Source organism: Lethenteron reissneri, chromosome 61 (assembly GCF_015708825.2).
Source record: "Lethenteron reissneri isolate LAM-NWPU_2019-01 chromosome 61, ASM1570882v1, whole genome shotgun sequence".
NCBI lineage: Eukaryota > Metazoa > Chordata > Hyperoartia > Petromyzontiformes > Petromyzontidae > Lethenteron > Lethenteron reissneri.
Window position 1 is genome coordinate 3,895,847 of NC_083839.1, and position 26,530 is coordinate 3,922,376.

Consider the following 26,530-nt stretch of genomic DNA (forward strand, 5'->3'; position numbering starts at 1 on the left):
CACAGAGACGCAGAGAGACAGAGAGAGAGAGACACACACAGAGAGAGACAGAGAGAGACACACACACACACACAGATAGAGAGAGAGACACACACAGATAGAGACAGAGAGACACACACAGAGAGACGCAGAGAGACACACACACAGATAGAGACAGAGAGAGACACACACACAGATGCAGAGAGAGAGACAGAGAGAGACACACACACACATATAGAGACAGAGAGAGACACACACACACAGAGACGTAGAGAAAGAGAGAGAGAGACAGAGAGACACACACAGATAGAGACGCAGAGAGAGACACACACACAGAGACGCAGAGAGAGAGAAATAGACAGACAGAGAGAGAGTCACACACACACAGAGACAGAGAGAGAGAGACAGAGAGAGACAGACAGAGAGAGAGAGACAACAACAACCGCCATTCGCCACTAAGTGGCGGTGATGTCACCACGACGCTTGTGCCAGGCTATGTGCACCTTGAGGCCACGTGAAGTGTCGGGACGGACAGAGAGAGAGACACACACAGAGACAGACAGAGATACACAGCGAAAGAGAGAGACACAGAGACAGACAGGGAGACAGACCGAGAGAGAGAGACACAGAGTTGCTAACCACTGCGTAGAGTTACAGAGGATTGTATCCCAAGCCGGATTGCGTTGGGAGTATCTTCGGTCAACTCCAGATGACATTCTTCGACGAGGTGAGACAAAGACGGAGGGATGGAGAGACAGCGAGATACGGAGACACGCAAAGAGACGCAGGGAAAGAGAGAGACAGACAGAGACAGCGAGTCAAACAGAAATTGAGAAAGTTGTAACCTCCATGATTGTGATCTTCACGTCTACTGAATCCGAATCAACGGAATTGTGTGGCCAACTGGACATTCAGAACGTCATATGAAGACATTAGACTCGAGAGGTGAGAGAGAGACGAGAGAGTGACAGAGAGAGTGAGCGAGAGAGTGACCGAGAGGGTGAGCGAGAGGGTGAGCGAGAGGGTGAGCGAGAGAGCGAGCGAGAGAGCGAGCGAGAGAGTGAGCGAGAGAGTGAGCGAGAGAGTGAGCGAGAGAGTGAGCGAGAGGGTGAGCGAGAGAGTGAGCGAGAGGGTGAGCGAGAGAGTGAGCGAGAGAGTGACAGAGAGAGTGAGCGAGAGAGTGAGCGAGAGAGTGAGCGAGAGAGTGAGCGAGAGAGTGAGCGAGAGAGTGAGCGAGAGAGTGAGCGAGAGAGTGAGCGAGAGAGTGAGCGAGAGAGTGAGCGAGAGGGTGAGCGAGAGAGTGAGCGACAGAGTGACAGAGAGAGTGAGCGAGAGAGTGAGCGAGAGAGTGAGCGAGAGGTGGGGGTTCACATAAAGCCAAGTTTAAATTAAAAAAAATACGAAATGATGAACGAAGCAAAGTGCCGACTACACCGAGCATCTTCTTGTTTCCACTGATCGTGAAAAAAAAGAGAGAGACAGAGAGACGTGGGGAGAGATTTGGAGATACAGAGAGATGTGAAGAGAGAGAGAGAGAGACGTGGTGGAGAGATTTGGAGATACAGAGAGATGTGAAGAGAGAGAGACGTGGGGTGACGGAGCGAAACGTGGAGAGAGATTTGGAGAGAGACCGAGAGAGACGTGGAGTCGGAGTCTTCCGACAGAGAAGAGTCACGAATGCCACGCCGGGGCAGGAACTGCTATGGACTCTGGATTCTGAACTTGGACCGAAGTGATTCGACCGCTCTGGATGTACCCGCCGGAGATCCCGGTCCGTGGCGTTGGACATCAACAGGTCACGACATTTGTTGGAGGTTCGGCGGTGATGATGGCGATGATGGCGATGATACATTGAAGGTCAGTTGCGAGTGAGAGTGGGGAGGGGAGGGAAGAGATTTGGGTGAGCATCGCGGTGAGCGTAGCGGTGAGCGGCGAGCGTAGCGGCGAGCGCTGTGGTGAGCGTAGCGGCGAGCGTAGCGGTGAGCGGTGAGCGTTGTGGTAAGTGTAGCGGTGAGTGTAGTGGTGAGCGGTAAGCGAAGCGGTGAGCGTCGCGGTGAGCGTTGTGGTTAGCGGTGAGCGTAGTGGTGAGCTTTGCGGTGAGCGGTGAGTGTTGCAGTGAGCGGTGAGCGTAGTGGTGAGTGGTGAGCGTAGCGATGAGCGTTGTGGTGAGTGGTGAGCGTAGTGGTGAGCTTTGCGGTGAGCGGTGAGTGTTGCAGTGAGCGGTGAGCGTAGTGGTGAGCGTAGTGGTGAGCGGTGAGCGTAGCGGTGAGCGGTGAGCGTAGTGGTGAGCTTTGTGGTGAGTGGTGAGCGTAGCGGTGAGCGTCGCGGTGAGCGTAGCGTTGAGCGGTGAGCGTAGTGGTGAGTGTAGTGGTGAGCGGTGAGCATTGCGGTGAGCATAGCGGTGAGCGGTGAGCGTAGCGGTGAGTGTAGCGGTGAGCGGTGAGTGTAGCGGTGAGTGTAGCGGTGAGCGGTGAGTGAAGCGGTGAGTGTAGCGGTGAGCGGTGAGTGTAGCGGTGAGCGTAGCGGTGAGCGGTGAGCGTAGTGGTGAGTGTAGGGGTGAGCGGTGAGTGTAGCGGTGAGTGTAGCGGTGAGCGGTGAGTGAAGCGGTGAGTGTAGCGGTGAGCGGTGAGTGTAGCGGTGAGTGTAGCGGTGAGCGGTGAGTGTAGCGGTGAGTGTAGCGGTGAGCGGTGAGTGTAGCGGTGAGTGTAGCGGTGAGCAGTGAGTGTAGCGGTGAGTGTAGCGGTGAGCGGTGAGTGTAGCGGTGAGCGCACTGACCGCTACAAACCCGCCCACCCGAGTTCGATTCACGGCCACCAACAGCGGTGGCGATTATCTGAACCGGTCCTGGTCCTCTCCCCCTTAGGTCGACTCGGCCTCAAATGAGTACCCGGTGCGGTGTGTAGTAACCATCGCCACTGGGGGAGACAAAGGCGGCCGGGCGTGGTTGCTGGCAACACCACCCCCTCGTTTTGCCGTGCCGGCCTTCATAGGTGCTGCTAATCGCTGACAGCACTTGCCCCAACAGTCTGTTAGAGGCTACGCGGGTGATCTTTGTCTTTGTGTGTGTTTTACTATTTTGGCTCTGCTAAGTTACACGCATCTGAAGACAAAGAGCCCCCGTATAGCCTGCAACAGACTGTTGGGGCAAGTGCTGTTAGCGAGTCGCACCTTACGAAGGCACGCGAGGGGGTGGGTGGCACAGCCTTGGCAGCCAAACCAACTTTGTCTCCCCAGTGGCGATGTTTACTAGACACCACACAAGGTTCCGTAGTCATTTGGGGCCGAGTCAACCTAGGGGAGGCCCAGGACCGGTTCAGATAATCGTCACTGATGTTGGTGGCAGGGTTCACAGCGCAAAGCGGCGTCAACCACTGCGCCACCGCTCCCCACAGTTGATGAAATACCATTTAAAGGCGCTGACAAACACGCCACCACCACCACCACCATCAAAACCATCATCATTATAATTCTGCACGCAAATACAAACATGCGTTCGTCTGTAAGACAGCGCATTGCGATGATGATGATGATGATCTTCTTGGTTCTTTCGGTAAAGTCATGTTTTATTATGTTTTATTTTTATATTTATTTTATTTTTATTATTTTATTACTTCCCTTCTACGTGACTTTACCGAAAGAACCAAGAAGATGAATCCCTGCAGTCACGAAAGTTTTAAATCGAGATGATGATGATGATTATTAGTCGCCGCAACCCAAATAAAAAACCCCGCAGATGTTTAAAGTAGAAACCCTAAGGTGCCTTATCATCATCATCACCATGCTTGCTCGTGTACGTACGAAGTCAACTGCGTATCCACAGAGGCATTCAAATGAGGATGCAAAAGGCGCAGCGCTGCAACTCATCCGTTAACGCCACTGCTCAACGATGGTGAGCTTTCGGTAAAGTCACGAAAAAGGGAAATAATAAAATAATAAAAATAAAACAATAAAATAATTCTCACGACGTTTCGACCACAACGCACCTGAGGACGGCTGCTTGCGTTGTGGCCGAAACGTCGTGAGAATTATTTTATTATGTTTTATTTTTATTATTTTATTACTTCCCTTCTACGTGACTTTACCGAAAGAACCAAGAAGATAAAGACAGACATATAATTTTTCCTCTGCCCCCTCCCTCTCTCCGCCCCCGTCCCCCTCTCTCTATTTAAGGCCTCGTCACAGAGACGATCTCTCTCTTTCTGCCGATACGTGTCCTCTCTCTGTGTATCTTGGTGATATCTGTCTGCTTGTATGTCTGTCTATAGTTTTATGGTTAGATTTTTGTTGCTAAATTCTCGCGACGTTTCGATTGCAACACAAACACTCGTCATCAGTGAGCTGTGAAGTCATCGCCTTTTAAACTAAACTATCATTTTTTATTGTTAGGTTTTTTCGGTAAAGTCACGTAGGTAAAAAATTTAAATTTAAATAAAATTAAAAATAAAATTAAAATCACGACGTTTCGGAGGCAACACAAGCATCCGTCTTCAGGTCGAACCGTCACAGCACGATAGCTGTATCAAGTAAATGAGAGATTACAAATATATCTGGTTCCACCTGAAGACGGAAGCTTGTGTTGCCTCCGAAACGTCGTGATTTTAATTTTATTTTACTTTTATTAATTTAATTGTAACTTTTTTTACCTACGTGACTTTACCGAAAAAACATAAGAATATGAATCGTTGCAGTCACGAAAACTTCAAATCTAGACTCTACCATTTATTAATTCATATAATTTACCACGTAGGGTCCATCTGAGGTCTACGGCTCTTTTTTTCAGAATCGATCTGGCGATCACAAATTATAGCTCAACGAAGTGGGCTCATCATCATCATCATCGAGTGGACATTTATAGCAGCCGAATGCTCTAAACTCGTGACGTTGATTCTAAGTGTGGAGGGAAAGGCCGCAGGACCTGGAGAAAAATCCACGCGACTATAGGGAGAGAGACACGCAAACTCCAAATATACAGCAGCAGGCGTCAGGTTCGGGATCAAACCCACGACCTCCTGTATACCAGGCGAGGTAGTCAACATCTCCTAGCCACCGTGATGATGATGAGAGACACGCAAACTCCAAATATACAGCAACAGGCGTCAGGGTCGGGATCAAACCCACAACCTCCTGTATACCAGGCGAGGTAGTTAACATCTCCTAGCCACCGTGATGATGATGAGAGAGAGAGACACGCAAACTCCAAATATACAGCAGCAGGCGTCAGGGTCGGGATCGAACCCACGACCTCCTGCACACCAGGCGAGGTAGTTAACATCTCCTAGCCACCGTGATGATGATGAGAGAGAGAGACACGCAAACTCCAAATATACAGCAGCAGGCGTCAGGGTCGGGATCAAACCCACGACCTCCTGTATACCAGGCGAGGTAGTTAACATCTCCTAGCCACCGTGATGAGAGAGAGAGACACGCAAACTCCAAATATACAGCAACAGGCGTCAGGGTCGGGATCAAACCCACGACCTCCTGTAGACCAGGCGAGGTAGTTAACATCTCCTAGCCACCGTGATGAGAGAGAGAGACACGCAAACTCCAAATATACAGCAACAGGCGTCAGGGTCGGGATCAAACCCACGACCTCCTGTAGACCAGGCGAGGTAGTTAACATCTCCTAGCCACCGTGATGAGAGAGAGAGACACGCAAACTCCAAATATACAGCAGCAGGCGTCAGGGTCGGGATCAAACCCACGACCTCCTGTATACCAGGCGAGGTAGTTAACATCTTTCCACCGTGAGCATCGTGCCTTACTCTAAGACCACAACAGGGAAACGTCTTCACAATTCTGGTACATCGCCCGATGAAGCGGACTGCTGTTGTTGTTGTTGTTGTCGTGATCACCAACGACACGTGACGCTACTCAAATTGTCAACATTGCAGTGGGTTTACTCTCCAACGCACCGGGCGTGCTGAACGGGTAACTCATTGGCACATTTTTCGATTTAAAGCTTCTTTCGTGACTGCAGGGATTCATCTTCTTGGTTCTTTCGGTAATGTCACGTAGAAGGGAAGTAATAAAATAATAAAAATAAAACATAATAAAATAATTCTCACGACGTTTTGGCCACAACGCAAGCAGCCGTCCTCAGGTGAAGAACAGGTCTGTCGGAAAGAACCAAGAAGATGAATCCCTGCAGTCACGAAAGCTTTAAATCGAAATATATATATATATATTTTATAAATTAACTGTTTGATAGACTTCTACATATTAACGGTTTTTAATGTTTTCATGGGCAGGGACTCAACATGGCTGCTGTCACTGCTCGTCGCTATCGACTCATGTGACGTCACAATCAAAACTCCATGGCAACGCACACGTGTGTGTGTTGCGTGTGCCACGTGCTTGAAGGCTGATGGCGGGGGGGAGGGGAGAGGCAAGTGTATGGTTAGCGAGCACCTATTAAACAGAGGGTGGTGTGTAAAATGAAATGCGGTGTTGTTTCTGAAAGACTTTGCTGTTTTTTCCAGGATTTTTCTGTTGCTTGTAGTCACTTTAAGATTTCGATTTAAGGCTTTCGTGACTGCAGGGATTCATCTTCTTGGTTCTTTCGGTAAAGTCACGTAGAAGGGAAATAATAAAATAATACAAATAAAACATAATAAAATAATAGTAATTTATTATGTTATATTATTTTATTATTATATTATTATTTTAATTTATGATGTTTTATTTGTATTATTTTATTATTTCCCTTCTACGTGACTTTACCGAAAGAACCAAGAAGATGAATCCCTGCAGTCACGAAAGCTTTAAATCGAGGGTTACACCTAATACATGAAACTGAAAGACTGAAATGAAACTGAAACTCACCGAAGGCAGAATCGATACTCGGCGGAAAGACGGAGGCACGGGACGACCGGCTCACGCACTCGCCACTCGATGTGGCTGACGGCGGCCGGGAATCGAACTGGGGTCCGTGGCCACGGTTTGGGAGTGCGCCTTCGATACTGATGTGTGGGTGGCCTGCCGAATCAATGAGAGTGACAGACAGACAGAGAGAGAGAGCAGGGGAGGGATGTTTCATCCCGATTCTCAGTGATTTACCGTCGTGTTCGTGTGAGTACATTGACGACAGGATATACACATTTCCATATATATAAAAGGCACAGTTGTGATTACGTGTGTCTGGAAATTTGCCATGTGGGTACTTTCCAGACTGTACACCGTGCAAACATTATAAAAATACACTTTTTTGGGGGGGGGGGGGGGGCTCAATAATGCAGAGATTTTTAGCACGGCAAGTGAGCGGTGACATCACATCTGTCACGTGACCCGCGCATGTGGAAGCGTAACGCATTGTAGTGTCGTGGTTAGGCGACCCGAGTTCGATTCCCGCTCACGGCCACTACCAGTGACGATTATCTGAACCGGTCCTGGGCCTCCCCTAGGTCGACTCAGCCTTAAATGAGTACCTGGAGCGGTGTGTAAACATCGCCACTGGGGAGACAAAGGCGGTCGGGCGTGGTGCTGGCCACCCACCCCCTCGTGTGCCGTTCCGGCCTTCATAGGTGCTCGCTAACAGCGATTGCCCCTACAGTCTGTTAAGGCTACACGGGGGATCTTTGTCTTTGTATGTGTGTGTGTATGTGTGTGTATGTGTGTGTATGTGTGTATGTGTTGTGTGTATGTGTGTGGGGAGCGGTGGTGTAGCGGTTAGCGCTACACTGCGCTACGAACCCGGCGACCCGAGTTCGATTCCCGCTCACGGCCAACGCCAGCGACGATTATCTGAAAAGGTCCTGGGCCTCCCCTAGGTCGACTCAGCCTAAAATGAGTACTCGGCGTGCTGCGTAAAAAAGCACCACTGGGGAGACAAAGGCGGCCGGGCGTGACGCTGGCCACCGGCCCACCCATTCGTGTGCCTTTTGCCGGACACAGACACTGCTACTCGCTAACAGCACTTGCCCCAGAAGCCTGCCGAAGGCTATACGGGGGATCTTTGTCTTTTGTATGGAGTCCATCTCATCCGCACAATCCGTGCGATTGTAAATCAACACCTAAACACTTAAAATAACTTATTACAACTTATTATAACTTATTACAACTTATTACAACTTATTATAACGCGCACACAGAACGCTCAAAAACTTTCTTCGAAGTCAACTCAAATATAACGTACATGGTACGTTTTGACTTAAAACTTTCGTGACTGCAGGAATTCATCTTCTCTTTGGTTATTTCGGTAAAGTCATGTAGATAGAAAATTAAAATTAAATTAAATTAAAATTAAAAGTTAAAAACCCGCGACGTTTCGATCGCAACACAAGCGGCCTTCATCAGGCGGAGAGAGAAAAAAGACCGCTGGTGTTGCGATCGAAACGCCGGGGTTTTTTTTGCTTTCATTTTTAATTTTATTTTAAATTTATTTAACATTTTATTTTTAATAAAATTTTTATTTAAAAATGTATTTTTTATTTTATTTTTTATTACATTTTTAATTGGATTTTAATAAAAAAAATATTTTTTATTTTACATTTGATTTTTTATTAAAATTTTATTTAACAATTTGTTTTTAATTTTCTTTTTAATAAAATTTTTAATTTTATTTTATTTTTAATTTAATTTTGAAATTTAAATTTTTTTTTTGAATTTACATTTAAGATTTATTTTTAATTTTATTAAATTTTATTTTTATTTTCTATCTACTTGACTTTACCGAAAGAACCAAAGGATATGCGTACATGGTGTAAAAGTTTAGAATTATAATTTACCAAAGCGCCTTTGGGAAATGCTCTACTTTACATATATATTAACCAGCACATTCACACAGACACGAAAGACGACCCATTTACAGATACCCCACGGACTTTAGCCTATCCCCGCTCTAACTTTCTTACCAGCGGGCACATGAACATATATACTTACAGTACCGTACTGTGTACACTATATACTGTATGTATTTATTAATTACAATACTGTATTGCACGGTAAAATATAAAGTAACAAAAACAGGGTAAATTCTTAGCCTACCTATAAGAACTGCAATTTAATAGAAACTTTTTTCAGGAAACAATCCTATCTAATATATTTAAAAAAAACGTTTAACATGCAATGAACGTATCGTACCTAGTACGCTGCTGCGTTTGCCTGCCGCGCGAAATTAAAAATATGTTACAATTTTGCCGTATCGCTATTACCATCGTAAGATCGAAATATCGTAAGTCGGGGACTACCAGTCTATTGTACACGAGGTGTCTCCCTTAACAACATCTCCCCTTTATATTATTGGTACTTTCGGCAAAGTCACGTAGAAGGGAAATAATAAAATATTTGTATTTTACAGATATATTTGAATTTTAGAAGGGAAATAATAAAATACAAATATAATAAAATACAAATATATTTGAATTGTATTATTTCCCTTCTACGTGACTTTACCGAAATAACCAAGAATATGAATCCCTGCAGTCACGAAAGAAGCTTTACATCAAAATCTCCCCTTTAGTTATGGAGACTGAAGGGGGGAGATGTTATACTCTTAGGTTTTTTTGGTAGAATCACTGAACGCCGTTGAGGTTAACAGCCTCAATGTTTGCCGGTGCGTCCATGAACGGATCGCCACGTGCGCAGAAAGTCGTCGGATTACGAGGGGGTCCTTTCTAAGCCACGTTTTGGGGGGGGGGGGGGGAGAGACAAAGACGGCCGGGTGTGGCTCTTGGTCACCCACACTCTGGTGTGTCCGTGCCGGCCTTCATAGGTGCTCGCTAACAGCACTTGAGCTTAGGACCGTGCAAATCTTTCGGTCGTTTTTAACCCACTTCCCGTGATCCAATCGAGCTGACATTTTGCACACAGACTCGTTGTGCGTGACAATGCATTTTCGTGAACATTTTTTTCAAAAATTTTACAATGTTTAGAATTTTTTTTAAATTACCAATTGTTTAATGCTGCCAGACAATCATCTGACCCATAGGTGGCAGCCATCTCAAGCCAGAGGACTCTAGCCGCCACGCATATAAAGGATTTATAGTGAAAAACTTTGTTTTTACGGGTTATACTTGTTCTGGACCAAAGCGGGTGAACGGCCAGTTTTGTGCAGGCAAGCACCGGTTTCGACATGAAGTGTCTCATCAGCGAGCTTCGCTTCAACCAAAGCTGGTGAACGGCCAGTTGTGTGTAGGGAAGCACCGGTTTCGACATGAAGTGTCTCATCAGCGAGCTTCGCTTCAACCAAAGCTGGTGAACGGCCAGTTGTGTGTAGGCAAGCACCGGTTTCGACATGAAGTGTCACATCAGCAGCTTCGCTTCAACCAAAGCGGGTGAACGACCAGTTGTGTGTAGGCAAGCACCGGTTTCGACATGAAGTGTCACATCAGCAGCTTCGCTTCATTCAAAGCGGATGAATTGCCAGACACGCCCCGTGGGTCCTCCATCCGAGCAACTCTATCCCTTTTTATTTCCCGAAAAAAGTTAGTTTAAAAAAAACACGCACGCAATAAAAACTGATTGTTTTAACGGATTAAAATAAAAATAATTACTATTCTGTATATCACAAGATGTCGATGCAAACTGGCGTTGTAGACCGAATATAAACTGTCTTAATTTTGTCTTAATGTGCGTTTTTGGCTGTCGATCACTAGATCAACATCCCTATTGCTAAAGTTTCTACTTTTTTATTTTTAAAACCTCAGCTAAATTCTACAGTAGCTATGTGGTGCGCCCTTTAAATACCCCCCCCCCCCCGCCCAAAAAATAATAATAGACGACGTTTCGGGTAACGACCCTTCCCCAAAGCACAATTGCAATAATCGCTCGGACTCCATCTGTGTTGTATATCCGATGCGTACGCGCGCGCGCGTGTGTGCACTGTGCTTGTAGCGTGCACACCAACATGTACACATTAGTGTGTGTGTGCGTTAGTGTGTGTGCGTGTGTGTGTGTGCATGTGTGTGTGTGTGCGTGTGTGTGTTGTGGGGGCGGGGGGGGAGCGGTGGCACAGTGGTTGACGCACTGCGCTACGAACCCGTTCAAACCGAGTTCGACTCTCGATCGCGGCCAAGTGAAAGCAGTGGCGCGGTGCGCTAACCCCTGCGCCACCGCTCCGTGAACACACACACACAGCCACACCAGCTGCTCAAGCACAAAGGCAAAGATCCCCCGTATAGCCTGTGACAGACTGTTGGGGCAAGTTCCGTTAGCGAGTAGCATATATGAAGGCCGGCACGGCACACGAGGGGGTGGGTGGCAAGCACCACGCCCGGCCACCAGGTACCATTTGAGGCTGAGTCGACATAGGAGAGGCCCAGGACCGTTTTGATTAATCGTCGATGGTGTTGGCCGTGAGTGGGAATCGAAACCGGTTCGCCGGGTTCGTAGTGGAGCTTCGCGAACCCGTTACTACACCACCGCTCCCCACATACTCACAAGTGTGTATTTATGTATATATTTAGTTTAACAACAGTGAATGTTTCAGCAGTTCCTGGGCCTCCGCTAGGTCGACTCAGCCTCAAACGAGTAGCCCGTGCGGTGCATAGTAAAGATCGCCAGTGGGGAGACAAAGGCGGCCGGGCGTGGTGCTGGCCACCCACCCCCTCGTGTCCCGTGCCGGCCTTCATAGGCGCTACTCGCTAACAGCACTTGCCTGTACAGTCTGTTAAGGCTATACGGGAGAGGGGTTCTTTGTCTTTTTGTGTGGGTATATATAGCTAAAGTAATTTATCACTATTCCGTACAAACAATAAAAACAAAGATCCCCCGTGTAGCCTTAACAGACTGTAGGGGCAAGTGCTGTTAGCGAGTAGCACCTATGAAGGCCGGCACGGCACACGAGGGGGTGGGTGACCAGCAACTATTCTGTACAGGCACATACACATACACACACATACATATACACACACACATATATACATACACACATACAAACAGACATACATATACATACACACACACAAGGCGCGGCTCCGGCTGGAGCAAAGACAAAGATCCCCCATATAGCCTTAACAGACTGTAGGGGCAAGTGCTGTTAGCGAGCACCTATGAATGCCAGAACGGTACACGAGGGGGTGGGTGGCCAGCACCACGCCCGACCGCCTTTGTCTCCCCAGTGGCGATGTTTACACACCGCACCGGGTACTCATTTGAGGCTGAGTCGACCTAGGGGAGGCCCAGCACCGGTTCAGATAAACGTCACTGGTGTTGACCGTGAGCGGGAATCGAACTCGGGTCGCCGCGGTTCGTTGGAACTACCGCTTGCCACACGGTACACAAAGACAAAGATCCCCCGTGTAGCCTTAACATACTGTAGGGGCAAGTGCTGTTAGCGAGTAGCACCTATGAAGGCCGGCACGGCACACAAGTCTCTCTCTCTGTGCCTCTCTCTCTGTGCCTCTCTCTCTGTGCCTCTCTCTCTCTGTGTGCCTCTCTCTCTGTGCCTCTCTCTGTGTGCCTCTCTCTCTCGCTTCTCGGTGGCGTCGAGGGGCTTTTCGTCTCTCTGATTTACGACTTAACAACGACAACGACGACAACAAAAGGCATCATGAAGCTTGAGCGGTCGACGGTGGAGGGGCGTGTGGGTGGGGTAGTTGTGGGTGGTGTGACTTGGGCTGGGTGGGCGGGCGGGCTGGGTGGGGGAGTAACGTGGAGATGAGAAGCGCGCGTGGGTGACTGAGCGCTAGTGGGGAGACAAAGGCGGCCGGGCGTGGTGTCCACCCACCCACGCACGCCTCGTGTAACCGTGCTGGCTTTGATAGCTGCTGCCACTCGCTAACAGCACTTGCCCCGAACCGCCTGTCGAAGGCTACACGGGGGAGCTTTGTCTCTAGCTCGCGTCGACATGGGGAGCGCGTGGGTGGGAGGCCCGGCTTGGGAATGACTAAGTCAGCAACTCTTCCAACTCCTCCTCCTCTTCGTCTGTCACATCAACATCATCATCATCATCCTCGTCGTGCGCAAGTCCACTGCGTTTCATTCTAGCCGGAATGATTGTTGGCACAATGAATCCATCTGGCGTCATTGTCTACACGTGCTGCTGCTGCTGCGGTGTGAGTGTGTTGGGTGTGTGTTGGGTGTGTGTGTTGGGTGTGTGTTGGGTTGTGTGTGTGGTGTGTGTGTGGTGTGTGTGTGTGTGATTGTGGTGTGTTGGGTTGTGTGTGTGTTGGGTGTGTGTGTTGGGTGTGTGTTGGGTGTGTGTGTTGGGTGTGTGTTGGGTGTGTGTTGGGTGTGTGTGGTGGTGGTGTGTTGGGTGTGTGTGGTGTGGTGTGTGTGGTTGTGGTGTGTGTGTTGGGTGTGTGTTGTGTTGGGTATGTGTTGGGTGTGTGTTGGGTGTGTGTGGTGGTGGTGTGTTGGGTGTGTGTGGTGTGGTGTGTGTGGTTGTGGTGTGTGTGTTGGGTGTGTGTGGTGGTGTGTGTGTGTTGGGTGTGTGTTGGGTGTGTGTGTGGTGGTGGTTTGTGTGGTGTGTGTGTGTGATGGTGATGTGTGTGGTGTGTGATGTGTGTGGTGTGTGTGTGGTGTGTGATGATGGTGTGTGATGGTGTGTGATGGTGATGTGTGTGGTGTGTGTGTGATGGTGATGTGTGTGGTGTGTTTGGTGTAGATCGTTGCTTCGGCTTACCAGAAGTAGCTGCTGCTACTATTACGACTCTTACTACTCCTGCAACTGCAGCAGATACTTGGCACTACAACTCCTATTACTACTATTGCTACTGTTGCTACTACTTCTCTTGCTACTGCTGCTACTACTGATGTTGCTACTGCTGCTACTTTCTGCTGTTGCTACGACTGATGGTGCTACTACTGCTCTTGCTACTACTGCTGGTTGCTACTACTGATGTTGCTATTACTGCTGTTGCTACTACTGATGTTGCTACTACTATTGTTGCTACTGCTGCTGTTGCTACTGCTACGACTGATGTCGCTACTACTGATGTTGCTCCTACTGATGTTACTACTATTATTGTTGCTACTGCTGCTGTTGCTACTGCTGCTGTTACTACTACTCCTGTTGCTCCTACCGTTGTTGCTACTGCTGCTGTTGCTACTGCTACGACTGCTGTTGCTACTATTGTTGTTGCTACTGCTGCTGTTGCTACTGCTGCTGTTGCTACTGCTGCTGTTGCTACTGCTACGACTGCTGTTGCTACTACTGCTGTTGCTACTGCTGCTGTTGCTACTACTGCTGTTGCCACTACGGCTGTTGCTGCTGCTGTTGCTACGACTGCTGTTGCTGCCACTGCTGCTGCTGCTACTGCTGTTGCTACTGCTGTTGCTACTACTGCTGTTGCTGCTGCTGTTGCTACTACTGCTGTTGCTACTACTGCTGTTGCCACTACTGCTGTTGCTGCTGCTGTTGCTACTACTGCTGTTGCCACTACGGCTGTTGCTGCTGCTGTTGCTACGACTGCTGTTGCTGCCACTGTTGCTGCTGCTACTGCTGCTGTTGCTACTGCTGTTGTTGCTACTACTGCTGTTGCTGTTGTTGCTGCTGCTGCTGCTGTTGCTGCTGCTACTGCAAGTTGCCCGTTCTCTGTTCGCGTTTCAATTCGCATTAGTTTCTCTCGCAGCTTGGCCATTACCACGCCCGGCCGCCTTTGTCTCTCCCCAATGGCGATGTTCACTGCACACCGCTCGAGGTACTCATTTGAGGCTGAGTCGACCTAGGGAAGGCCCAGGAGCGGTTCACGGATCACAGTCACTCCTCGTGCCGGTGGTGGCCACGAGCGGGAAATCGAACTCGGGTGGCGGAGTGCGCTAACCGCTGCGCCACCGCTCCCAACTCGTTCACCTCCCCCCACATCTCCCACCCCGCCACCCTTCCCCTATCGCACGGCACGAGATGGGTTTAATGACCGCAACGATTGCTCATTTCAGTTTTGACGCACGAGTTTGGATCACTCCTGGAGTGCCGAGTGATGTGATGTTCCAGCGATGTTCTGGAAGGGCTAGTTGCTAATGTGAATTATGGCGATGTTCTGGAAGGGATAGAGTGGCCGGTGTGAATTCTAGTGATGTTCTAGAATGGATAGAGTGGCTGGTGTGGATTCTAGTGATGTTCTAGAATGGATAGAGTGGCCGATGTGAATTCTAGTGATGTTCTGCAAGGGCTAGTTGGTCATGTGAATTCTAGTGATGTTTTAAAAGGGATAGAGTGGCCCATGTGAATGCTAGTGATGTTCTAGAAGGGATAGAGTGGCTGGTGTGAATTCTAGTGATGTTATAGAATGGATAGAGTGTCCGATGTGAATTCTAGTGATGTTCTGCAAGGGCTAGTTGGTCATGTGAATTCTAGTGATGTTTTGAAAGGGATAGAGTGGCCCATGTGATTGCTAGTGATGTTCTAGAAGGGAAAGAGTGGCTGGTGTGAATTCTAGTGATTTTATAGAATGGATAGAGTGTCCGATGTGAATTCTAGTGATGTTCTGCAAGGGCTAGTTGGTCATGTGAATTCTAGTGATGTTTTGAAAGGGATAGAGTGGCCCATGTGATTGCTAGTGATGTTCTAGAAGGGAAAGAGTGGCTGGTGTGAATTCTAGTGATTTTATAGAATGGATAGAGTGTCCGATGTGAATTCTAGTGATGTTCTGCAAGGGCTAGTTGGTCATGTGAATTCTAGTGATGTTTTGAAAGGGATAGAGTGGCCCATGTGAATGCTAGTGATGTTCTAGAAGGGATAGAGTGGCTGGTGTGAATTCTAATGATTTTATAGAAGGGATATTTGCTCATGTGAATGCTAGTGATGTTCTAGAATGGATAGAGTGGCCGATGGTGAATTTTAGTGATGTGTTCGAGTTGCCAGGGAGCTCACATTGTAGAGCACAAACATGATTGAGTTATGGTAATGCTATGTTCTCGCCTCTGCGTCTGTGAAATATGTGTGTGTATCTATACGTACAGTATGCATCTCTGCGTGTATCTCTATGAGTTGTGGGCAGGAGTAGTGGCAGCGGTTAGCGCTACGCTGCGATACAAACCCGGCGACCCGAGTTCGATTCCCTTCAAAGGCCAACAGGTGTGGCGATTATCTGAAACGGTCTTGGGCCTCCCCTAAGTCAACTCGGCCTCAAATGAGTACCCGGTGCTGTGTGTAAACATCGCCACTGGGGAGACAAAGGCGGTCGGGCGTGGTGCTGGCCACCCACCCCCTCGTGTGCCGTGCCGGCCTTCATAGGTGCTACTCGCTAACAGCACTTGCCCCTACAGTCTGTTAAGGCTATACGGGAGGTGGGGTCTTTGTCTTTGTAGTTATCTGTATGAATTAATCTTGTTTTATTCATATATATGTAAGCGTGTATGCCTTTGCGTTTGCTATATCTATATATACGCGTGATTCTGCGTGTATCTCTATCGCTCTGTGTGTATCTCTGTATCTATATCTACACGTGATTCTGTGTGTATCTCTATCGCTCTGTGTTCGCTGTATCTGCGTGATTCTGTGTGTATCTCTATCGCTCTGTGTTTTTGCTATATCTGCGTGATTCTGTGTGTATCTTTATTGCTCTGTGTTCGCTGTATCTGCGTGATTCTGTGTGTATCTCTATCGATCTGTGTGTTCGCTATATCTATATTTCTACGCGTGATTCTGTGTGTATCTCTATCCCTCTGTGTGTTCGCGATATCTGCGTGATTCTGTGTGTATCTCTATCCCTCTGTGTGTTCGCTATATCTGCGTGATTCTGTGTGTATCTCTATTCCTCTGTGTGTTCGCTATATCTGCGTGATTCTGTGTGTATCTCTATCCCTCTGTGTGTTCGCTATATCTGCGTGATTCTGTGTGTATCTCTATCCCTCTGTGTGTTCGCTGTATCTGCGTGATTCTGTGTGTATCTCTATCGATCTGTGTGTTTGCTGTATCTGCGTGATTCTGTGTGTATCTCTATCGATCTGTGTGTTCGCTATATCTGCGTGATTCTGTGTATCTCTATCCCTCTGTGTGTTCGCTATATCTGCTTGATTCTGTGTGTATCTCTATCCCTCTGTGTGTTCGCTATATCTGCGTGATTCTGTGTGTATCTATATCCCTCTGTGTGTTCGCTATATCTGCGTGATTCTGTGTGTATCTCTATCCCTCTGTGTGTTCGCTATATCTGCGTGATTCTGTGTGTATCTCTATCGATGTGTGTGTTCGCTATATCTGCGTGATTCTGTGTGTATCTCTATCACTGTGTGTTCGCTATATCTGCGTGATTCTGTGTGTATCTCTTTCGCTCTGTGTTTTCGCTATATCTTTATCTACACGTGATTCTGTGTGTATCTCTTTCGCTCTGTGTTTTCGCTATATCTTTATCTACGCGTGATTCTGTGCGCTTCTCTTTGTGTGCATCTTCCGGCGAAGTTGACGTTCAGCAAATCCACTATCCAAGCCTCGTGCTCCTTGTTGTGAGCGCAAGACTCTCCAAATCTCCACAAACGTCGCGTTGTACCACGATAGATGCGTCTCTATCAATGAAAGATGCGTACTCCTCAGTACGCAGAGTATACAATCAATTCGTTAGTACGTCGTACGTGTGTGTAGCGGTAGTGGGGAGCGGTGGTGCAGCGGTTAGCGCCACGCTGCCCTACGAACCCGGCGACCCGGGTTCGATTCCCGCTCACGGCCAACACCCGGTGACCGATTATCTGAACCGGTCCTGGGCCTCCTTCTCTAGGTCGATTCAGCCTCAAATTAGTGCCTGGTGCGGTGTGTAGTAAACATCGCCACTGGGGAGACAAAGGCGGCCGGGCGTGGTGTTGGCCACCCACCCCCCTCGTGTGCCGTGCCGGTCTTCATAGGCGCTCGCTAACAGCACTTGCCCCAACAGTCTGTTAGAGGCTATACTGGGGATCTTTGTCTTTGTTTGTTTTGTTAAGTGCGGACAATCGTGATCGCTCTATCTACGTCTGCACGTGAGGTTGAACGGGGGAATTTAGCTCGGGGTGTGATTGTGTCTGTCTCTGTGTCTCTCTGTGTGTGTGTGCGTCTCGTTTGAGGCTTAGTCGTCCAGGGGAGACAAAGGCGGCCGGGTGTGGTTCTTGCCACCCATGTGACGTTTCCGCTTTTATCGGCGCTATTCGCTGATAGAACTTGCCCCAGCAGTCTGCTTAGGCTACAGGGGGATCTTTGTCTGTGTATATGTCTCGGTCGGGAGCGGTGGTGCAGCGGTTAGCGCTACGTTGTGCTACGAACCCGGCGACCCGAGTTCGATTCCCGCTCACGGCCACCAACACCAGGGACGATTCTCTGAAGCTGACTTGGGCCTTCTCTGGGTTGACTCAGCCTCAAATGAGTACCTGGTGCGGTGTGTAGTAAACATCGCCACTGGGGAGACAAAGGCGGCCGGGCGTGGTGCTGGCCACCCACCCCCTCGTGTGCCGTGCCGGCCTTCATAGGTGCTCGCTAACAGCACTTGCCCCAAAAGTCTGCTAAGGCTACACGGGGGATCTTTGTCTGTTTCTACTTGTGTACAGTGTCTTTGTTGGGGGAGCGGTGGTGCAGTGGTTAGCGCGCTGCGCTCCGAACCTGGCGATCCGTGTTCGATTCCCGCTCACGGCCACCAACACCAGCGACGATTATCTGAACCGGTCCTGGGGCCTCCTCTAGGTCGACTCAGCCTCAAATGTGTATAGATCGAGCGTAGTGCTGGCCACCCGACCCCCTGCCGTGCCGGCCTTCGTGAATGCCACTCGCTATAATAACACTTGCCCCAACAGTCTGTTATGGTTTATTCGGGGGATCTTTGTCTTTTGTGTGTGTGTGTGTGTGCGTGTGGTTAGCGGTGGTACATAGCGGTTAGACCACCGCGCTGCCAATCCGCTGGGCGCAAGTGAAACTCACGCTCACGGCTAACATCAGTGGCGAGTGTCATCCGCGCGTAAATATCCTGGAGCTCCGATAACAGTGGTTCTTAACTTTTAACGCAACCTTGAATCCTAGTAATGCTCTCGAAGGGATGGAGTGGCCGATGTGAATTGTGGTGATGGTCTCGAAGGGATGGAGTGGCCGATGTGAATTGTGGTGATGGTCTCGAATGGATAGATTAGCCGATGTGAATTTTGATGATGTTCTAGAAGGGATAGATTGGCCGAGTGAATTGTGGTGATGTTCTAGAAGGGATAGATTGGACGATGTGAATTGTGGTGATGCTCTAGAAGGGATAGAGTGGCCGATGTGAATTCTAGCTCAACAACATACAATGTTAATAACTACATAGTGTTTGATGGAACAAAGTAGGTTGTATTATCGGTGATTTACGTTCCAAACAACAGCAACTCTGTCCACGTCTCGCACACCCCCCTGGAAAGAGGGGGAAGGGGGACAAAACGTGAACGATCACTGCCCTACGAGGTCCAACTCAGACACCGGGGGAAGGCCTCTTTGGTTCTTTCGGTAAAGTCACGTATAAAGATGAAATAATAAATTAAATAATCATATACTACGACGTTTCGATTGCAACACAAGTAATCGTCGTCAGGTATAAAAGAAATGAAATAGCAACACAAATCTAACCATAAAACTATAGACAGACATATAAGCAGACAGATATTACCAAGATACACAGAGAGAGGACACGTATCGGCAGAAAGAGAGAGATCGTCTCTGTGACGGGGCCTTAAATAGAGAGAGGGGGGCGGGGCGGAGAGAGGGAGGGGGCAGAGGAAAAATTATATGTCTGTCTATATCTTCTTGGTTCTTTCGGTAAAGTCACATAGAAGGGAAGTAATAAAATAATAAAAATAAAACAATAAAATAATTCTCACGACGTTTCGGCCACAACGCAAGCAGCCGTCCTCAGGTGCGTTGTGGCCGAAACGTCGTGAGAATTATTTTATTGTGTTTTATTTTTATTATTTTATTACTTCCCTTCTACGTGACTTTACCGAAAGAACCAAGAAGATGAATCCCTGCAGCCACGAAAGCTTTAAATCGAAATTGTCTGTCTATAGTTTTCTAGTTAGATTTTTGTTGCTATTTATTTATACCGGATGATGATTGCTTGTGTTGCAATCGAAACGTCGTCGTATGCTATTTAATTTATCATTTGATCTTTATACGTGACTTTACCGAAAGAACCAAAGAGTAATTCCTGCAGTCACGAAAGCTCCAAATTTAAGATCGAACCATTTCTACGGGGAAGTTTCAAGTTTATCTTTTTCTCTCTCTCTGGGTTTTTTGTTTTCTCTCTGTCTCTGCCCGTGTATTTAGTGTATTTTTTCTGTCTCCACTCGTTTCTTGTCGTTCTTAGGCATCAGGCGAGCCGGGCGCTTTGCTGACCAATCAAACCCTCCCTGTTCGCCGTTGCTCGATCTGCGTAAAAGTGCCACTCGCTCAAATCGCACTTGCCCCGACAGTCTGTGTGAGGCCCTATGGGGGAGGGGGGGTCTTTGTCTTTGTCTTTGTGCAGGAGCCGTGCTACAACCACCGCTGTCTGTGTGGGGAGCGGTGGTAGTAGTGGTCAGAGCTACGAAACCTCCTCCGGCTTGCCCGAGTTCGATTCACGCTCCACGGATCACCAACATCGGTTAAATATTTTCTGTACCGGTCCTGGGCCTCCTCCCTAGATCCGTCTCTATGAATGAAAGATGAATACTGCTCAGCACGCAGAGTGTACTATCAATTCGTTAGTGCGTGTGTGTAGCGGTAGTGGAGAGCGGTGGTGCAGCGGTTAGCGCCACGCTGCCCTACAAAACCCGGCGACCCGGGTTCGATTCCCGCTCACGGCCAACACCCGGTGACGATTATTTGAACCGGTCCTGGGCCTCCTCCCCTAGGTCGACTCGGCCTCAAATGAGTACCTGGTTGCGATGTGTAGTAAACATCGGCACCGGGGAGACAAAGGCGGCCGGGCGTGGTGCTGGCCACCCACCCCCCTCGTGTGCCGTGCCGGCCTTCATAGGTGCTACTCGCTAACAGCACTTGCCCCAACAGTCTGTTAAGGCTACACGGGGGATCTTTGTGTTTGTATACATATATTGCAACGGCTATTTCACTAAATACTATATATATATACATACCACGTATACATATATATATTTTTCTAATTTCTCTCCAATGTTTTATTTTACTGGTGTCGTTTGACCATACTCACCACTCTGTTGAGTGCGGGTTTGTGAAAGGTGATGTCGGTCTGGACGGGGTTTTATTAAATTAAATATATATTAAACTAACTAACTCACTCACGATTCTAATTTTATTTTAGCGAGTAACGCCCCGACTTAAATGTGTAGCTCTTTGTCAAAAGCGGCCTGGCTGTTATTAACAGACGATATCTGAACGAAGTAGCTTATTGAAAGCAGAAGCCGATGACTCTAAATAAATTATTCTAGATTTGAAGCTTTCGTGACTGCAAGGACTGCGAGGATTCATACGTCGTGATTTTTATTATTTTATTTTCATTGATTTTAATTTCACTTTTTTTACCTACCTGACTTTACCGAAAAAACTATGAGTATCTCAATATCTACACGGCAGTAATGCCTCCACATATGAAGTGGGTGCGCTCCTGAAGCTGGTACATCGAAACGTCGTATGTTCAATAACTTCTGACATTCGTACTACGATGATGCGTTCCCAGCCTTTGTTGATCACGAGAAACACTTGTTAACTTTCACGCTCGTATTGCCAACTAAGACAACTTTGTTTTCGTCGTTCAGTAATAGAATATCTTGTGTTGCGTTGCATTGTACGGCATTACAATTAACATAAACTGACGTAAGAAACATTCATCTCAAGTACATTGCTTATTTAACTTTATTTCTGCAATGTCAATGTAGCATCATGGTAACACAATCCAAATATCGTCATAGCCAGACTTTTATTTGATCGAACATACGCACATCGAGTTATGTACACACATATATATAATCAGTTGCTACTGATGTTAGTCATATCTTAGACCAGCAAATCGAAACTCAACGTTGTATTTGTATCTCAGTGTGCTAACCACTGCATCAACCCTCCTCCCCACCGCGACAAACACACAGTACGTGTTTAGATCAACTACATTTTAATATTTCGTGCGTGCATAATTTCACGATCGTATATTTTTGTTTTACCATTCGTACAATCGAGTCTGTGCGTATGCCCGTATACATTTAAACACGTGGGAAGATCCAATCAACAACAACAACAATTCTGGCCTGGACTTTTGCAGCCGTTCTAGACTAATTTCAGGGTGCCGATTCCAAATCTGATCTCAGATTTGCTCTATCACATCTCATTTTTATGCTATCGGCATACCCCCATTTTCATTGATTTTACCCGAAATTAACTCTGTCACTTATGATTGCAAGTTGTTGCGAGTCAGTGACTGCTTTAGTATTAAAATGTGGTGCTGTATTTTTAGGATAGTGTGTTTATAATATCATTGTATGTAGATATCCACATTCATTTAATATTTTTCTTCTGCAGTTTTTTTGAAAATGCAATATTTGATATCTCAACAACCTGATGTGATAGACAAAACTGATGCCAGATTTGGAATCAGCACCCAAAAATTACCTTAAACCCGTTGGAATACCTTAGAAACCAGATAAAGTGTGTTGATTAGTATTATACTATTAATATCACGGCTGTGTGGCAGCATAACAAGATTTCAGTGTCACAACGTAAGCCAGCTCAACCCCGTGTAGCCTTCACAGACTGTTGGGGCAAGTGCTGTTAGCGAGTAGCAGCCCCTACGAAAGTCGGCTAACCGCTGCACCACCGCTCCCGACCAAGACATATACACAAAGATCCCCCCTATAGCGTTCACAACTGTTGGGGCAAGTGCTGTTAGCGAGTAGCAGCCCCTACGAAAGCCGGCTAACCGCTGCACCACCGCTCCCGACCAAGACATATACACAGACAAAGATGCCCCCTATAGCCTTCACAGACTGTTGGGGCAAGTGCTGTTAGCGAGTAGCAGCACCTACGAAAGCCGGCTAACCGCTGCACCACCGCTCCCGACCAAGACATATACACAGACAAAGATCCCATCTATAGCCTTCATAGACTGTTGGGGCAAGTGCTGTTAGCGAGTAGCAGCACCCTACGAAGGCCGGCTAACCGCTGCACCACCGCTCCCGACCAAGATCTATACACAGACAAAGATCCCCCCTATAGCCTAAGCAGACTGTTGGGGCAAGTGCTGTTAGCGAGTAGCAAGCCCATACGAAAGCCGGCTAACCGTTGCACCACCGCTCCCGACCAAGACATATACACAGACAAAGATCCCTCCTATAGCCTTCACAGACTGTTGGGGCAAGTGCTGTTAGCGAGTAGCGCCTATAAAAGCGGGAACGGCACACGAGGGGGTGGGTGGCTAGCACCACGCCCGGCCGCCTTTGTCTCCCTCCAGTGGCGATGTTTACTACACACCGCATCAGATACTCATTTGAGGCTGAGCCGACCTAGGGGAGGCACAGGACCCAGTTTAGATAATCGTCACCGGTGTTGGCCGTGAGCGGGAATCGTTCACGCACACACACACGGTATTGCAATTAACATTTACATATCTTAACGACAATTCACGCAGTCTATAATCTATTGTAGTGTGTGTAGTGTGTGTGTGCACTGCCCTGTGTGGGTAGCGTAACGCATCATCTGTGTAAGTCCGTGAGTGCCGTTCTGTAGCAAGCGGTGGTGTGGTCGGAACACAGAATAAAAAACGTATCATCATCATGGGGGTCGATAAAGCGAGCATTGGACCACTTTGTGAAAACGTCAACAGCGGCTGCGCTACGGATAGACCCTCCTCTCCCCTCACCCTCCTGCTCGGCCATAGAAACGTGGAGTTTCCACCGCTGGGCCATCCATACGGGCTCGCTTCGCGCGCCTTGTGATTCCCCGATCACGGCTAACATCAGTGTCGAGTGATTGTAGCGTACGAGGCAACTTTACGAACCCGCAAAACCCGCAGGGTGGTGAAGAATGGTCAAACATTTTTTATGTTTTATTGTTTAAACGATCACAAGCATCGACATGGCACGGTGAGAAAGACTGTGTTCGCCTTGAGAATGCATTGCATTTAAAAACTCTTCTTAATCATTGTTATTATTATTGTTTTAATCGCGTTAATAGATCGTGATCATCATCATGTTTCTAATCGATGCCCCGTCTTATTATTGACGCTATAATTACCAGGTGATTATTCACGTTATAATTGGGCTCAAACAATTGCAAATAACGAAATAATTCAACTTCTTGGTTTTTTCGGTAAAGTCATGCAGAAGGGAAGTAATAAAATAATAAAAATAAAACATAATAAAATAAAAAATAATTCAAATAAACATTTACAACGCGCTATAATTTTACGTTATTCTACAAAGACAAAGATGCCCCGTGTAGCCTCTTAACAGACTGTTGGGGCAAGTGCCGTTAGCGAGTAGCACCTATGAAGGCCGCGAAGTAGCACACACTATATAAATATTGCACACACAATACAAGTTCATGCTTATGTATATACATAACACGTGTATATATATATACATACACACGCATTAAACACGCACTATATATAAAGACTCTCCCCGTACAGCCTTTGACAGACTGTAGGGGCAAGTGCTGTTAGCGAGTAGCACCTATGAAGGCCGGTACGGCACACGAGGGGGTGGGTGGCCAGCACCACGCCCGGCCGCCTTTGTCTCCCCGGTGATTATGTTTTAAACACCGCAGCAGGTACTCATTTGAGGTTGAGTCGACCTAGACTCAAAGAATTACTGCACACACAACGAAGGCAAATACAAAGGGTCTCCCCCTCGCCCGTATAGCCTCAACGGACTGTTGGGGCAAGTGCTGTTCGCGAGCACGTATTGTGCAAAAGTAGTTTAACGTACAAACAAACGTGATTGTGGGTCTTTATGGTTACATATGAGTCTCTGGATCTCTGTGGGTCTCATGGTTCTCTGTGTGTCTCTATGGGTCTCTGGGTCTCAATGGGTCTCTATGGGTCTCTATGGGTCTATGGATCTCTGTGGGTCTCTATGGGTATCTATGGGTCTATATGAGTCTCTGGATCTCTGTGGATCTCTATGGGTTTATATGAGTCTCTGAATCTCTGTGTGTGTTAGTGAGTGGTAGTGAGTAGTGAGTGGTAGTGATATTATTGGTGAGTAGTGGTGTTAGTGAGTGTTAGTGAGTGAGTGTTAGTGAGTTAGTGTTAGTGAGTGTTAGTGAGTAGTGAGTGTTAGTGAGTGTTAGTGAGTAGTGAGCGTTAGTGAGTATTAATGAGTGAGTGTTAGTGAGTGGTGAGTGTTAGTGAGTTAGTAGTAGTGAGTAGTGACTCACCCTTTATGGTCCCGGGGCGTCTGGTCTCACGAGGTGGAGTTAATCCGTGCGGTTTGAGCAACATGTCCAAGTGAGAGACGGGGAGAGAGTGAGACGGGTCGAGAGAGGGGAGAGAGACGGGGGAGTGAGATGGTGGAGTGAACCCGAGATGGTTGGAGTGAGACGAGAGAGAGACGGGGGAGAGAGACGGGGGAGAGAGAGGAGAGAGGGGAGAGAGACGGGGAGTGAGATGGGGGGCGAGAGATGGGGGAGCGAGAGACCGAGATGGTGAGAGTGAGACGAGAACGCTTCACGAATTTGACTGAGACGAGAGAGTGAGTGAGAGAGAGGCGAAAGTGAGCGGTGGGACGATACGAGACCAGGAACTGGATGCACGTGACGCGAGGAGGATTACAAATGTCCACGTCGGGGAGAGAATCGGGCTAGAGGCGGCAGAGAGAGATGAAGAGAAAGGGAGAGAGTGGTGAAGATTGGGGTAGAGAGGAGAGAGAGAGTGGGGTTAGAGGCAGCAGAGAGAGAGAGTGGGGTTAGAGGCAGGAGGGAGAGAGTTGTGAAGATGGGGGTAGAGAGGGGAGAGAGTGGGGTTAGAGACAGCAGCAGAGAGAGTGGGGTTAGAGGCAGGAGGGAGAGAGTGGGGTTAGAGACAGCACAGAGGGGAGAGAGTGGAGTTAGAGACAGCAGAGAGGGAGATGAAGAGAATTGGAGAGAGTGGTGAAGATGGGGGCAGAGAGGGGAGATACGCGGAGCAGAGGGGAGAGAGTGAGGTTAGAGACAGCAGGGAGAGAGTGGGGTTAGAGGCAGGAGGGAGAGAGTGGGGCTAGAGGCAGGAGGGAGAGAGTGGTGAAGATGGGGGCAGAGAGGGGAGAGACGCGGAGCAGCGAGGATGGAGACGCAGCGGGGATGGAGACCGCGTGTCTTCCCCCTCGCGTCAGGGCGGAGTGCACAAGTCTGCTGCCTCGTGCACTCTCCACGTCTCCCTGACTCCCTCTCTCCCTCTCCACGTCTCTCTCCCCACGTCTCTCTCTCTCCCTCCACGTCTCCCTGCCACTCCCCCCCTCTCTCTCCACGTCTCTCTCGCCATGTCGCCCCCTCTCTCTCCACCTCTCCCTGCCACTCTCCACGTCTCCCCCTCTCTCCCCACGTCTCCCCCTCTCTCTCCCCACGTCTCCCTGCCTTTCTCTCTCCACGTCTCTCTCTCTCTCCCCGCTCTCTCTCCAGGTATTCCTTTATAGCCGTGCCAGGCAAGCCATCTCCCAGCCGTGACGTGACGACTCTTTATATTGCTGTTAATACTGTTAATTTGATCTCTCTGTATCCGCTACTCGGGTTGAAGTCAAACACTTAGAGAATAAATAGTGGTGC

General features: G+C 48.1%; 1 long non-coding RNA gene across 1 annotated transcript in view; it reads right to left on the reverse strand.

Annotated features, from left to right (window-relative positions):
- Window positions 1–26,023, reverse strand: part of LOC133358411 (uncharacterized) — a 30,725-nt gene extending 4,702 nt beyond the window's left edge. The window contains exons 1-2 of the long non-coding RNA XR_009757054.1: window positions 25,169–26,023; window positions 6,805–6,957 (exon numbers count right to left, since the gene is read on the reverse strand). This is a non-coding gene — a long non-coding RNA (uncharacterized LOC133358411). The remainder of the gene's footprint in view (window positions 1–6,804; window positions 6,958–25,168) is intronic.
- Window positions 26,024–26,530: the final 507 nt, after the last annotated feature.